The sequence below is a fragment of the Chlorocebus sabaeus genome, chromosome 10, assembly GCF_047675955.1.
Source record: "Chlorocebus sabaeus isolate Y175 chromosome 10, mChlSab1.0.hap1, whole genome shotgun sequence".
NCBI classification, from domain to species: Eukaryota; Metazoa; Chordata; class Mammalia; order Primates; family Cercopithecidae; genus Chlorocebus; species Chlorocebus sabaeus.
The window spans coordinates 103282985-103294713 of record NC_132913.1 but is presented as its reverse complement, the minus strand read 5'-3'; the positions used below and the strand labels follow the sequence as shown (position 1 = coordinate 103294713).

The 11729-nt window shown below is 40.3% G+C and overlaps 1 long non-coding RNA gene across 1 annotated transcript in view; it reads left to right on the top strand.

The window, feature by feature from the left end:
- The first annotated feature begins 1596 nt into the window (after positions 1-1596).
- Positions 1597-11729, top strand: part of LOC119625295 (uncharacterized) — a 74644-nt gene continuing 64511 nt past the window's right edge. Inside the window, exon 1 of the long non-coding RNA XR_005241439.2 lies at positions 1597-1846. This is a non-coding gene — a long non-coding RNA (uncharacterized lncRNA). The remainder of the gene's footprint in view (positions 1847-11729) is intronic.

Sequence of the window (11729 nt, the reverse complement as noted above, 5' to 3'; positions counted from 1 at the left end):
ACCTCCCTGCTATGGTGTGAGGCTTCTCTCTTTCCAAAGCTAATTATTTGAAGCCATTGTGAACTCTTACTTTCAGGCGATTTGAGTTCCAACAGTTTATTTCACTGTCAGTTGTTTTGAACTTAAAAATAATTTTTCTACCAAAAATAATAAAAGAAAAGAAGGAACAAAAAGCCAGCTCATGGAAATCCAATTCAAACCTAGATGAACTAATGGACATTTGCAATGAAAAGAAGCAGAGAAATCAAATGTTATAGTTTAGGTATGCAGACTGTGTTTGCAAATCCATTAATCATAACTGAACATAACCAAATTAATAAAAATAATTTCTTTTTTCTACAATATGGCTTTGACAGTGGCATTTTTAATTAGAGGAGGAGAGGAGAACTTTGGAGACTTGTGGAGATTATCGAGGAGGAAATTCTCAGCATATTTGAAGGCTTTAGAAGTTAAGGAATAATTTTCCTTAAAAGTTTACTTTGACACCCATGTTTTACTAGCATTGATCAGTCACCCCAAGGTTCATTTTTAAACACAAAGAAAGAATACAGAGCCTTGAGAGTGTGAAGGATCATGACTGTAGTCCCAGCGACTCCAGAGGCTGAGGCTGGAGGATCACTTGAACCCCAGAGTTCAAGGTTACCTTGAGCTGTGATCGCAGTACTGCACTCCAGCGTGGGCATCCTAGAGACACCTGTCTCTATAAAAATGACAAGAAAGAAAGAATGTGGGGAAAAAGGGATGGGTATCTTGGGTCAGTTTCCTGGAATTCAGACTGTGAGCGTAGTTGACTGGGGAGCCGCTCTGAATCAACCCCTGTGGAGTAAGGGAAGTAGAACTGGAGAACAGGAGATGCAGCTACTGCAAAGGACTTGGCTGATGGCAGGGCAGCCCTGAAGCAGACACAACCCTTCAGTTGTCTGCCTCCTCATTGATCAGTGAGTGGATAGGGGCCACTTCAGGAGAGGTGTGACTTGCAGCATGCAACTCCCCAGCTGAAAGCAATTCCCAGGGACAAAGTCTCCTGAGTACCATGGCCACTGATATGGTTTGGCTGTGTCCCCACCCAAATCTCATCTTGAGTTTTAGCTTCTGTGATTATCATGTGTGGTGGCGGGAACCTGGTGGGAGATAATGGAATCATGGGGGCAGTTTCCCCTCTACTGTTCTCGTGGTAATGAATAATTCTCACGAGATCCTACGGTTTTATAAGGGGAAACCCTTTCGCTTGGCTCTCTGATTCTCTCCTGTCTGCCGCCATGTTAAGACCTGCCTTTCACCTTCTGCCGTGATTGTGAGGCTTCCCCAGCCACGCGGAACTGTGAGTCCATTACTCCTTTTTCTTGATAAATTACTCACTCTCGGGTATGTCTTTATCAGAAGCATGAAAATGGACTAATACAGCCACCAACACCACAGCCGTTGGTGGAATTGGTTCCGGTCCTTCCTGAAATCACAGTATCCACTATATCGCCATATATATATATATATATTTTTTTTTTCTCTCAGTAACTGGGCAAGGATGGGAGAAAAGAAGAAAAAGTGTGTTTATGTATGTGCGTAAAGATAGGGGAAAAAAGGCTGTGGAGGAATTAACCAAATTGAGCTTTCGAAGACAGAGGGCAGCAGGGAGCAGCTCTTGCAACACCTTTCTGAGGGGAAGAGGAGGTGAGAGGGAAGGCTCTGCTCAGGCTGCAGGCTGCTCTTGCCAGAACAGTTGAATTGCTGGTGAGGGTATGCTGCCCTAGGGGAAGGAGGGACAGCAGCCTGTGACCTGATATTCAAGGCAGGAAACAGTGGATGACATTTTGTATTCTACCTTAGGGGGTCCTGCACAGAGAAGCAGGTAAGGGCTGCTATGGTAATTCCCAACTTTTTTTTTTTTTTTTTTTTTTTTTTAAATATGGCAATACAGATCAGTTTTTTTTTTTTTTAAATCTTTCTACAGAATAGTGTTATGCAGGCAATTTTTCTTTTCTTTTTTCTTTTTTTTCCCAGACTGGAGTGCAATGGCCTGATCTCGGCTCCTTGGGTTCAAGCAATTCTTCTGCCTCTGCCTCCCAAGTAGCTGAATTACAGCACCACCATGCCTGGCTAAGTTTTGAATTTTTTTTTTAGTAGAGATTGGGTTTCACCACGTTGACCAGCTGGTCTCGAACTCCTGACCTCAGGTGATCTGCCTGCCTCGACCTCCCAAAGTGCTGAGATTACAGGTGTGAGCCAATGCACCTGGCCTAGGCACTTATTTTTGATGCCAAAGTAGAAATAATTGTTTTCATTGATTTTTAAATTAAGGCCAGGTGTGATGGCTCACACCTGTAATCCCAGCACTTTGGGAGGTTGAGGCCAGAGGATCATTTGAGGTCAAGAGTTCAAAACTAGGCAACATGGCGAAACCCCATGTCTACAAAAAAATAATACAAAAAATTAGCTGGGTATAGTAGCATGCACTTGTAGTCCTAGCTACTCAGGAGGTTGAAGCAGGAGGATCTCTTGAACCCAGAAGTGTGGGGTTACAGTGAGCTATGACTGCACCACTGCACTTTAATTTGAGGAATGGAGCAAGACCCTTTCTTTAATAATAATTAATAATAATAAGTTTTAAAATTAACTGTGCTTTAAGGATTTTTGTGATACCTTCCGAGACATACTGTTTATTGTTGCAGAACTGATTGGATTATCTTTTATAGAGCTCTGACCATAGAGGATACAAAGCAAATAAATAAAACAATCCTTGCTTTCAAAGGAGATTTTGATGCAATTTTGAAAAAAAAAAAAAAAAGAATGCAAAGTATGCTGCTCTTCCTAATGCCAAGGAGTATTTTACTTTTCAGCAAAAACCTTCTCTTAAATGTGGAGAACACTCAGGGGGAGGTAGAAGACAGAAAGCAGTGAACAGATTCATCTTCCCTTCTATATCTGAAAGTTTAAGCAGTCCGTGCTTTCCAGAATGAGTTAGCATGCTATTTTATACAAATTCTGGGAAATCTCGGGTGTTTAAGTGTTGCTTTCTTGTTTGTTTAGTTTTCATGGTACTCTGGAATGTGTGTATCTCAGACATTTGAGAGGCGTTCTGTAACCTAGATATTATCCCTTAGTCATCTTTTGGGCTAGTCTGTCTGTAATTGACGAGTGTGCTTTTGAAATCCAGGGTTATGTTTGTTTAGGAAATTATTAATTGCTTGACATCGATGACCCTATTTTGTGTTTCTTTATTCTATTTTGTAAATTAAAAAATGCTTCTTGTATCTTTGTATCTTTAACTTTGCCTTTATTACCTGAAAAATAGTTTATTTGCTGCTTAGGTGATGACCACTGCAAATCAGTGTTTGGTGGGAATGGCAAAGGGAACATGTAACTGTGCCTAAGAAGTAGTCTTTCTTTATCTCTTGTTCCACTCTTATGGACTCCAGCGAACCACTAGAACGAGCCTGTATCAGCCACTTACCAATTCTCTGCAGTGATTATGTTTGAAGCAGATGTTTATGTTTTCATTCCTGGTAATACTGGTGGGAATACTCTTGATAAGCATGAGATGTGGGAAATATTTATTTCTGGGTCCTCTATTCCTCTTTCAGAAACCTTTCTCTCTCTCTCTTTTTTTTTTTGTCCACTGATTCAAACTCCAGGCTTGCCACTTCTTAGTGGCATGACTGTCTCCTTTGCCTATCCCACCTAGACCACTCCATAGCTTGTGGGTCAACCTCCTCACCTGGCTTTTCTGGCACCTCTGCTGTATAAACTTGCTCTTTTGGTTTCACTGCCTCAGGGCCTTGTTAAAAGATCTGCCAGTTCTTCTGATGAACTAGTCTAGGCAATGCTGTTAACAGTTGATCAAAATCAACCCCAAATATGCCTCCCCTAAGAACCCATTCCCATTCTAATCTGACTGGGGTCTTTAATACATTTAATTCCAAGTTTTCCAATCTGGCCTGTACTTAGGGACAAATTCACGGGATAAGCACAACACAGTTTTCTGGAGCTTCTCATTTACTTTAAGAATTTTAAAGGAAAAACTCACATTATTTTCATATTAAAAGAAATAAAGATACAGATTACATTAGACATCAGAATTGCTCATATCTTAAAAATAAAACATAAGAAAATAAGAAATTTTTACTTTTGGTGAATTATTCCGGGTTAGGTCTCTAGATAGCCTGCAAGGCTTGCAATAAAAATCTGAAGAAGCCAAACTTCTTTGGTTTAAGCAAAAAAAAATTTTCAATGCTCAGAATTATAGACATTTGAGGAGGTTAATTTTTTTTTCTCTTTTCAGCACTTCTCTGATCATTTGCCCAGATGGGATGTATTTGCTGGGCCAATAATGTGGGCAGGAACACATTTTTCAGGCCTGAATATTTTTTGAATCTCTTTACAAAGTCTTGTTTGGGTCTATTTGTGTTTTTGCTCAAGTCTTGGTTGGTGAGTTAGACATCTAAGTGATGACATTTAGCAAAAACATGGCATGGAGCTGCTTTTTAGTTTGCATTTTGGGCTAAGATAAGACACTTTATGGGCTTCCTTATGAAAGATATTTTACATTTTTTGAAATATTTACTTACAGTAGTCAAGTCAATGTCAAACAAGAGAATGAATCTTCAGGGAACTTTGAAGATAGGTTTAAACTTTTAAACATACACATTTGTTTTATTGTATCATAAATTATATTCTTTAAAGAAGAATTATAATGAGGAATTGAAAAATTATGGGTTTTTTTGGTCAGAGGATTCTCTATGGAGAAATTATTGTAGAATTGGACAACAGTGCAAATTATTCACACTGTTGCTTTTAAAAATTTTTATCTTTTTTAGATTTTTTTTAATTTTTATTTTTTTAATACTTCAAGTTTTGGGATACATGTGCAGAAAGTGCAGGTTTGTTACATAGGTATACACATGCCATGGTGGTTTGCCACATCCATCAACCTGTCATCTGTGTTAGGTATTTCTTCTAATGCTATCCCTCCCCTATCCCCCCACCCCCTGACAGGCCCTGGTGTGTGATGTTCTCCTCCCTGTGTCCCCATGTTCTCATTGTTCAACATCCACTTATGAGCGAGCACATGCGGTGCTTGGTTTTCTGTTCCTGTGTTAGTTTGCTGAGAATGACGGTTTCCAGTTTCATCCATGTCCCTGCAAAGGACAAGAACTCATCCTTTTTTATGGCTACATAGTACTCCATGTCCCACATTTTCTTTATCCAATTTATCACTGATGAACATTTGGGTTGGTTCTAAGTCTTTGCTATTGTGAACAGTGCTGCAATAAACATACATTTGCACGTGGTGTCTTTATAGTAGAATGATTTATAATCCTTTGGGTATATACCCAGTAATGGGATTGCTGGGTCAGATGGTATTTCTGGCTCTAGATCCTTGAGGAATCGCCACACTGTCTTCCACAATGGTTGAACTAATTTACACTCGCACCAACAGTGTAAAAGTGTTTCTATTTCTCCACATCCTCTCCAACATCTGTTGTTTACTGACTTTTTAATGATCACCATCCTAACTGCCATGAGATGGTATCTCATTGTGGTTTTGATTTGCATTTATCTAATGACCAGTGATGATGAGCTTTTTTTTATATGTTTGTTGGCCGCATAAATATCTTCTTTTGAGAAGTATCTGTTCATATCCTTCACCCACTTTTTGATGGGGTTGTTTGTTTTTTTCTTGTAAATTTGTTTAAGTTCCTTGTAGATTCTGGATATTAGCCCTTTGTCAGGTGGAAAATTGCAAAAATTTTCTCCCATTCTATAGGTTGCCTGTTCACTCTGATGATAGTTTCTTTTGCTGTGCAGAAACTCTTTAGTTTAACTAGATCCCATTTGTCAATTTTGGCTTTTGTTGCCATTGCTTTTGGTGTTTTAGTCACGAAGTCTTTGCCATGCCTATGTCCTGAATGGTGTTGCCTAGGTTTTCTTCTAGGGTTTTTATGGTTTTAGGTCTTATGTTTAAGTCTTTAGTCCATCTTGAGTTAATTTTTGTATAAGGTATAAGGAAGGGATCCAGTTTCAGTTTTCTGCATATGTTTGGCCAGTTTTCCCAGGACCATTTATTAAATGGGGAATCCTTTCCCCATTGCTTGTTTTTGTCAGGTTTGTCAAAGATCAGACAGTTGTAGATGTGTGGCATTATGTCTGAGGCCTCTGTTCTGTTCCATTGGTCTACATATCTGTTTTGGTACCAGTATGATGCTGTTTTGGTTACTGTAGCCTTGTAGTATGTTTGAAGTCAGGCAGTGTGATGCCTCCAGCTCTGTTCTTTTTGCTTAGGATTGTCTTGGCTATACAGGCTCTTTTTTGGTTCCATATGAAATTTAAAGTAGCTTTTTCTAATTCTGTGAGGAAAGTCAATGTAGCTTGATGGGGATAGCATTGAATCTATAAATTACTTTGGGCAGTATGGCCATTTTTACCATATTGATTCTTCCTATCCATAAGCATTAAATGTTTTTCTATTTGTTTGTGTCCTCTCTTATTTCCTTGAGCAGTGGTTTGTGGTTCTCCTTGAAGAGGTCCTTCACATCCTTTGTAAGTTGTATTCCTAGGTATTAAATTCTTTTTGTAGCAATTGTGAATGGGAGTTCACTCATGATTTGTCTTTCTGTTTGTCTATTATAGGTGTATAGGATTGCTTGTGATTTTTGCACATTGATTGTGTATCCTGAGACTTTGCTGAAGTTGTTTATCAGCTTAAAGAGATTTTGGGCTGAGACAATGGGGTTTTCTAAATATACAATCTTGTCATCTGCAAACGGAGACAATTTGACTTCTCTTCCTATTTGAATACCCTTTATTTCTTTCTCTTGCCTGATTGCCCTGGCCAGAACTTCCAACACAGTGTTGAGTAGGAGTGATGAGAGAGGACATCCTTGCCTTGTGCCGGTTTTAAAAGGGAGTGCTTCCAGTTTTTGCCCATTCAGTGTGATTTTGGCTGTGGGTTTGTCATAAATAGCTCTTATTAGTTTGAGATACATTCCATCAATACCTAGTTTATTGAGAGTTTTTAGCATGTAGGGCTGTTGAATTTTGTTGAAGGCCTTTTCTGCATCTATTGAGATAACCATGTGGTTTTTGTCATTGGTTCTGTTTATATGATGGATTATGTTTATTGATTTGTGTATGTTGAACCAGCCTTGCATCCCAGTGGTGAAGCTGACTTGATTGTAGTGGATAAGCTTTTAGATGTGCTGCTGGATTCGGTTTGCCAGTATTTTACTGAAGATTTTTGCATCGATGATCATCAGGGATATTGGCCAGAAATTTTCTTTTTTTGTTGTGTCTCTGTCAGGTTTTGGTATCAGGATGATGCTGGCCTCACAAAATGAGTTAGGGAGGAGTCCCTCTTTTTCTGTTGTTTGGAATAGTTTCAGAAGGAATGGTATCAGCTCCTCTTTGTACCTCTGGGATAATTCGGCTGTGAATCCATCTGGTTCTGGGTTTTTTTTTTTTTTTTTGGTTGGTAGGCTATGAAGTACTGCCTCAATTTCCGAACTTGTGATTGGTCTATTCAGGGATCCAGCTTCTTCCTGGTTTAGTCTTGGGAGGGTGTATGTGTCCAGGGATTTATCCATTTCTTCTAGATTTTCCAGTTTATTTGCATAGAAGTGTTTATAGTATTCTCTGATGGTAGTTTGTATTACTGTGGGATCAGTGTTGATCTCCCCTTTATCATTTTTTATTGTGTCTATTTGATTCTTCTCTCTTTTCTTCTTTATTAGTCTGGCTAGCAGTCTATCTATTTTGTTAATCTTTTCAAAAAACTAGCTCCTGGATCCATTGGTTTTTTTTAAAAGGGTTTTTTGTGTCTCTGTCTCCTTCAGTTCTGCTCTGATCTTAGTTATTTCTTGTCTTCTGCTAGCTTTTGAATTTGTTTGCTCTTGCTTCTCTAGTTCTTTTAATTGTGATGTTAGGGTGTCGATTTTAAATCTTTCCTGCTTTCTTGTTTGTGAATTTAGTGCTAAAATTTCCTTCTAAACACTGCTTTAGCTGTGTCCCAGAGATTCTACTACATTGTGTCTTTGTTCTCATTGGTTTCAAAGAACTTATTTATTTCTGCCTTCATTTCATTATTTACCCAGTAGTCATTCAGGAGCAGATTGTTCAGTTCCCATGTAGTTGGGTGGTTTTGAGTGAGTTTCTTTATCCTGAGTTCTAGTTTGATTGCACTGTGGTCTGAGAGACTGTTTGTTATGATTTCCATTCTTTTGCATTTGCTTAGGAGTGTTTTACTTCCAATTATGTGTTCAATTTTAGAACAAATGCAATGTGCTGCTGAAAAGAATGTATATTCTGTGGATTTGAGGTGGAGAGTTCTGTAGATGTCTTTTAGGTCTGCTTGGTCCAGAACTGAGTTCAAGTCCTGAATATCCTTGTTAATTTTCTGTCTTGTTGATCTGTCTAATATTGACAGGGGGGTGTTAAAGTCTCCCAGTATTATTGTGGGGGAGTCTAAGTCTGTTTGTAGGTCTCTAAGAACTTGCTTAATGAATCTGGGTGCTCCTGTATTGGGTGCATATATATTTAGGATGGTTAGCTCTTCTTGTTGCATTGGCCCCTTTACCACTGTGTGATGCTCTTCTTTGTCTTTTTTGATCTTTGCTGCTTTAAAGTCTGTTTTATAAGAGACTAGGATTGCAACCCTGATTTTTTTTGTTTGTTTGTTTTTTTGCTTTCCATTTGCTTGGTAAATATTCCTCCATCCCTTTATTTTGAGCCTATGTGTATCTTTGCATGTGAGATGGGTCTCCTGAATACAGCACACCAATGGGTCTTGACTCTTTATCCAATTTGCCAGTCTGTGTCTTTTAATTGGGGTATTTAGCTCGTTTACATTTAAGGTAAATTTCGTTATGTGTGAATTTGATCCTGTCATTGTGATGCTAGCTGGTTATTTTGCCCGTTAGTTGATGCAGTTTCTTCATAGTATCGATGGTCTTTACAATTTGGTGTGTTTTTGCAGTGGCTGGTCCCAGTTATTCCTTTCCATGTTTAGTCCTTCCTTCAGGAGCTCTTGTAAGGCAGACCTGGTGACAAAATCTCTCAGCATTTGCTTGTCTGTAAAGGATTTTATTTTTCCTTTGCTTATGAAGCTTAGTTTGGCTGGATATGAAATTCTGGGTTGAAAATTCTTTTTTTTTAAGAATGTTGTATATTGGCCCCCACTCTCTTCTGGCTTGTAGGGTTTCTGCAGAGAGATCTGCTGGTAGTCTGATGGTCTTCCCTTTGTGGGTAACCCGACCTTTCTCTCTGGCTGCCCTTAATATTTTTTCCTTCATTTCAACCTTGGCGAATCTAACAATTATGTGTCTTGGAGTTGCTCTTCTCAAGGAGTATCTTTGTGGTATTCTCTGTATTTCCTGAACTTGAATGTTGGCCTGTCTTGCTAGATTGGGCAAGTTCTCCTGGATAATATCTTGAAGAGTGTTTTCCAACTTGGTTCCATTCTCCCCCGTCACTTTCAGGTACAAATGTAGGTTTGGTCTTTTCACATAGTCACATATTTTTTGGAGGCTTTGTTCATTCCATTTTGTTCTTTTTTCTCTGATCTTATCTTCATACTTTATTTCATTAAGTTGATCTTCAATCTCTGATATCCTTTCTTTTGCTTGATCGATTAGGCTATTGATACTTGTTTATGCTTCACGAAATTCTCATGCTGTGTTTTTCAGCTTTATCAGGTCATTTATGTTCTTCTCTACACTGGTTATTCTAGCTAGCAATTCCTCTAACCTTTTTTCAAGGTTCTTAGCTTCCTTGCATTGGGTTAGAATATGCTTCTTTAGCTCGGAGGAGTTTGTTACTACCCACTTTCTGAAGCCCACTTCTGTCAGTTCATCAAAATCGTTCTCCATCCAGTTTTGTACCTTGCTAGCGAGTAGTTGTGATCCTTTGGAAGAGAAGAGGCATTCTGGTTGTTGGAATTTTCAGTCTTTTTGTGTTGGTTTTTCCCCATCTTTGTGGATTTATCTACCTTTGGTCTTTGATGTTGGTGACCTTTGGATGGAATTTCTGTGTGGACGTCCTTTTTGTTCATATTGTTGCTATTCCTTTCTGTTTGTTAGCTTTCCTTCTAGCAGTCAGGCCTCTCTGTTGCAGGTCTGCTGGAGTTTGCTGGAGGTCCACTCCAGACCCTTTCTGCCAGGGTGTCACCATCAGAGGCTGTAGAACAGCAAAGACTGCTGTCTGTTCCCTCTTCTGGAAGCTTTATCCCAGAGGGGCACCCGCTAGATGTCAGCCAGATCTCTCCTGTATGAGGTGTTGGGTATCTCCCAGTCAGGAGGCACGGGTGTCAGGGACCCACTTGAGGAGGCAGTCTGTCCTTTAGCAGAGCTCGAGCACTGTGATGAGAGATGCGCTGCTCTCTGTAGAGCTGGCAGGTTGGAATGTTTAAGTCTGCTGAAGCTGCACCCACAGCTGCCCCTTCCGCCAAGTGCTCTGTCCCAGGGAGATGGGAGTTTCATTTATAAGCCCATGACTGGGGCTGCTGCCTTTCTTTCCGAGATGCCTTGCCTAGAGAGGAGGAATCTGGAGAGGCAGTCTGGTTACAGTGGCTTTGCCGTGCTGTGGTGGGCTCCCCCCAGTTGGAACTTCCCAGCAGCTTTGTTTACACTGTGAGAGAAAGCAGCTGATCCAAGCCTCAGGAATGGCGGATGCCCCTCCCCGCCACCAGGCTCGAGCATCCCAGGTCGACTTGAGACTGCTGTGCTGGCAGCGAGAATTTTAAGTCAGTGGATCTTAGCTTGCTGGGCTCCATGGCGGTGGGATCTGCTGAGCTAGACCACTTGGCTCCCTGGCTTCAGCCCCGTTTCCAGGGGGTGAATGGTTCTATCTTGCTGGTGTTCCAGGAGCCACTGGGGTGTGAAAAAAAAAAAAAACTCCTGTAGCTAGCTCAGTGTCTGCCCAAAAGGCTTCCCAGTTTTGTGCTTGAAACCCAGGGACCTGGTGGCGTAGGCACCTGAAGGAATCTCCTGGTCTGTGGGTTGTGAAGACCATGGGAAAAGTGTAGTATCTGGGCTGCAGTGCACCATTCCTCCTGGCACAGTCCCTCATGGCTTCCCTCTTCTAGGGGATGGGGTTCCTCAACTCCTTGTGCTTCCTGGATGAGGCAATGCCCCATCCTGCTTTGGCTTGCCCTCTGTGGGCTGCACCCACTGTCTAACCAGTCCCAATGAGATGAACCAGGTACCTCAGTTGGAAACACAGAAATCACCTGCCTTCTGCATTGCTGTTCCTATTCGACCATCTTGCCAGCCATCCATCCTTTGTTGCTTTAATGCCCATTGTGTCCAGCTGTGACTTCATAGCTCATGTGCTTTCTTTACAAAGGAGTTCAAATTAATAGTAGACTCAAAACATTGCAAAGTCATTTCCTTTGAAGAAAAAATTCTGTTTTTATATTATTCTCAACAAATAATTTACAGTCAGTATTGACTGAAATATGTTAGTATCTTTTGTCAGAGATGTTGGGGAAAAAAGTATATTTTATCTTCCTGCATAAGCATTTTCCTAGAGATAATGGGGGCTTTTTGGGAAAGGCTTACCCCATAGTGGTTTTACTATACTCATGCTACTTCATGAAATCTAGCAGGAGGGATTTATTATTCCAATCTCAGTGACATCTTGCTGAATGGATGAATGGACATTCATGTCATCTCAGTGGCAACCTGTAAAATCATTTATCAATCACTTAAACCTCAGTGCTGATTTATCGGCTCTAGTTCAGG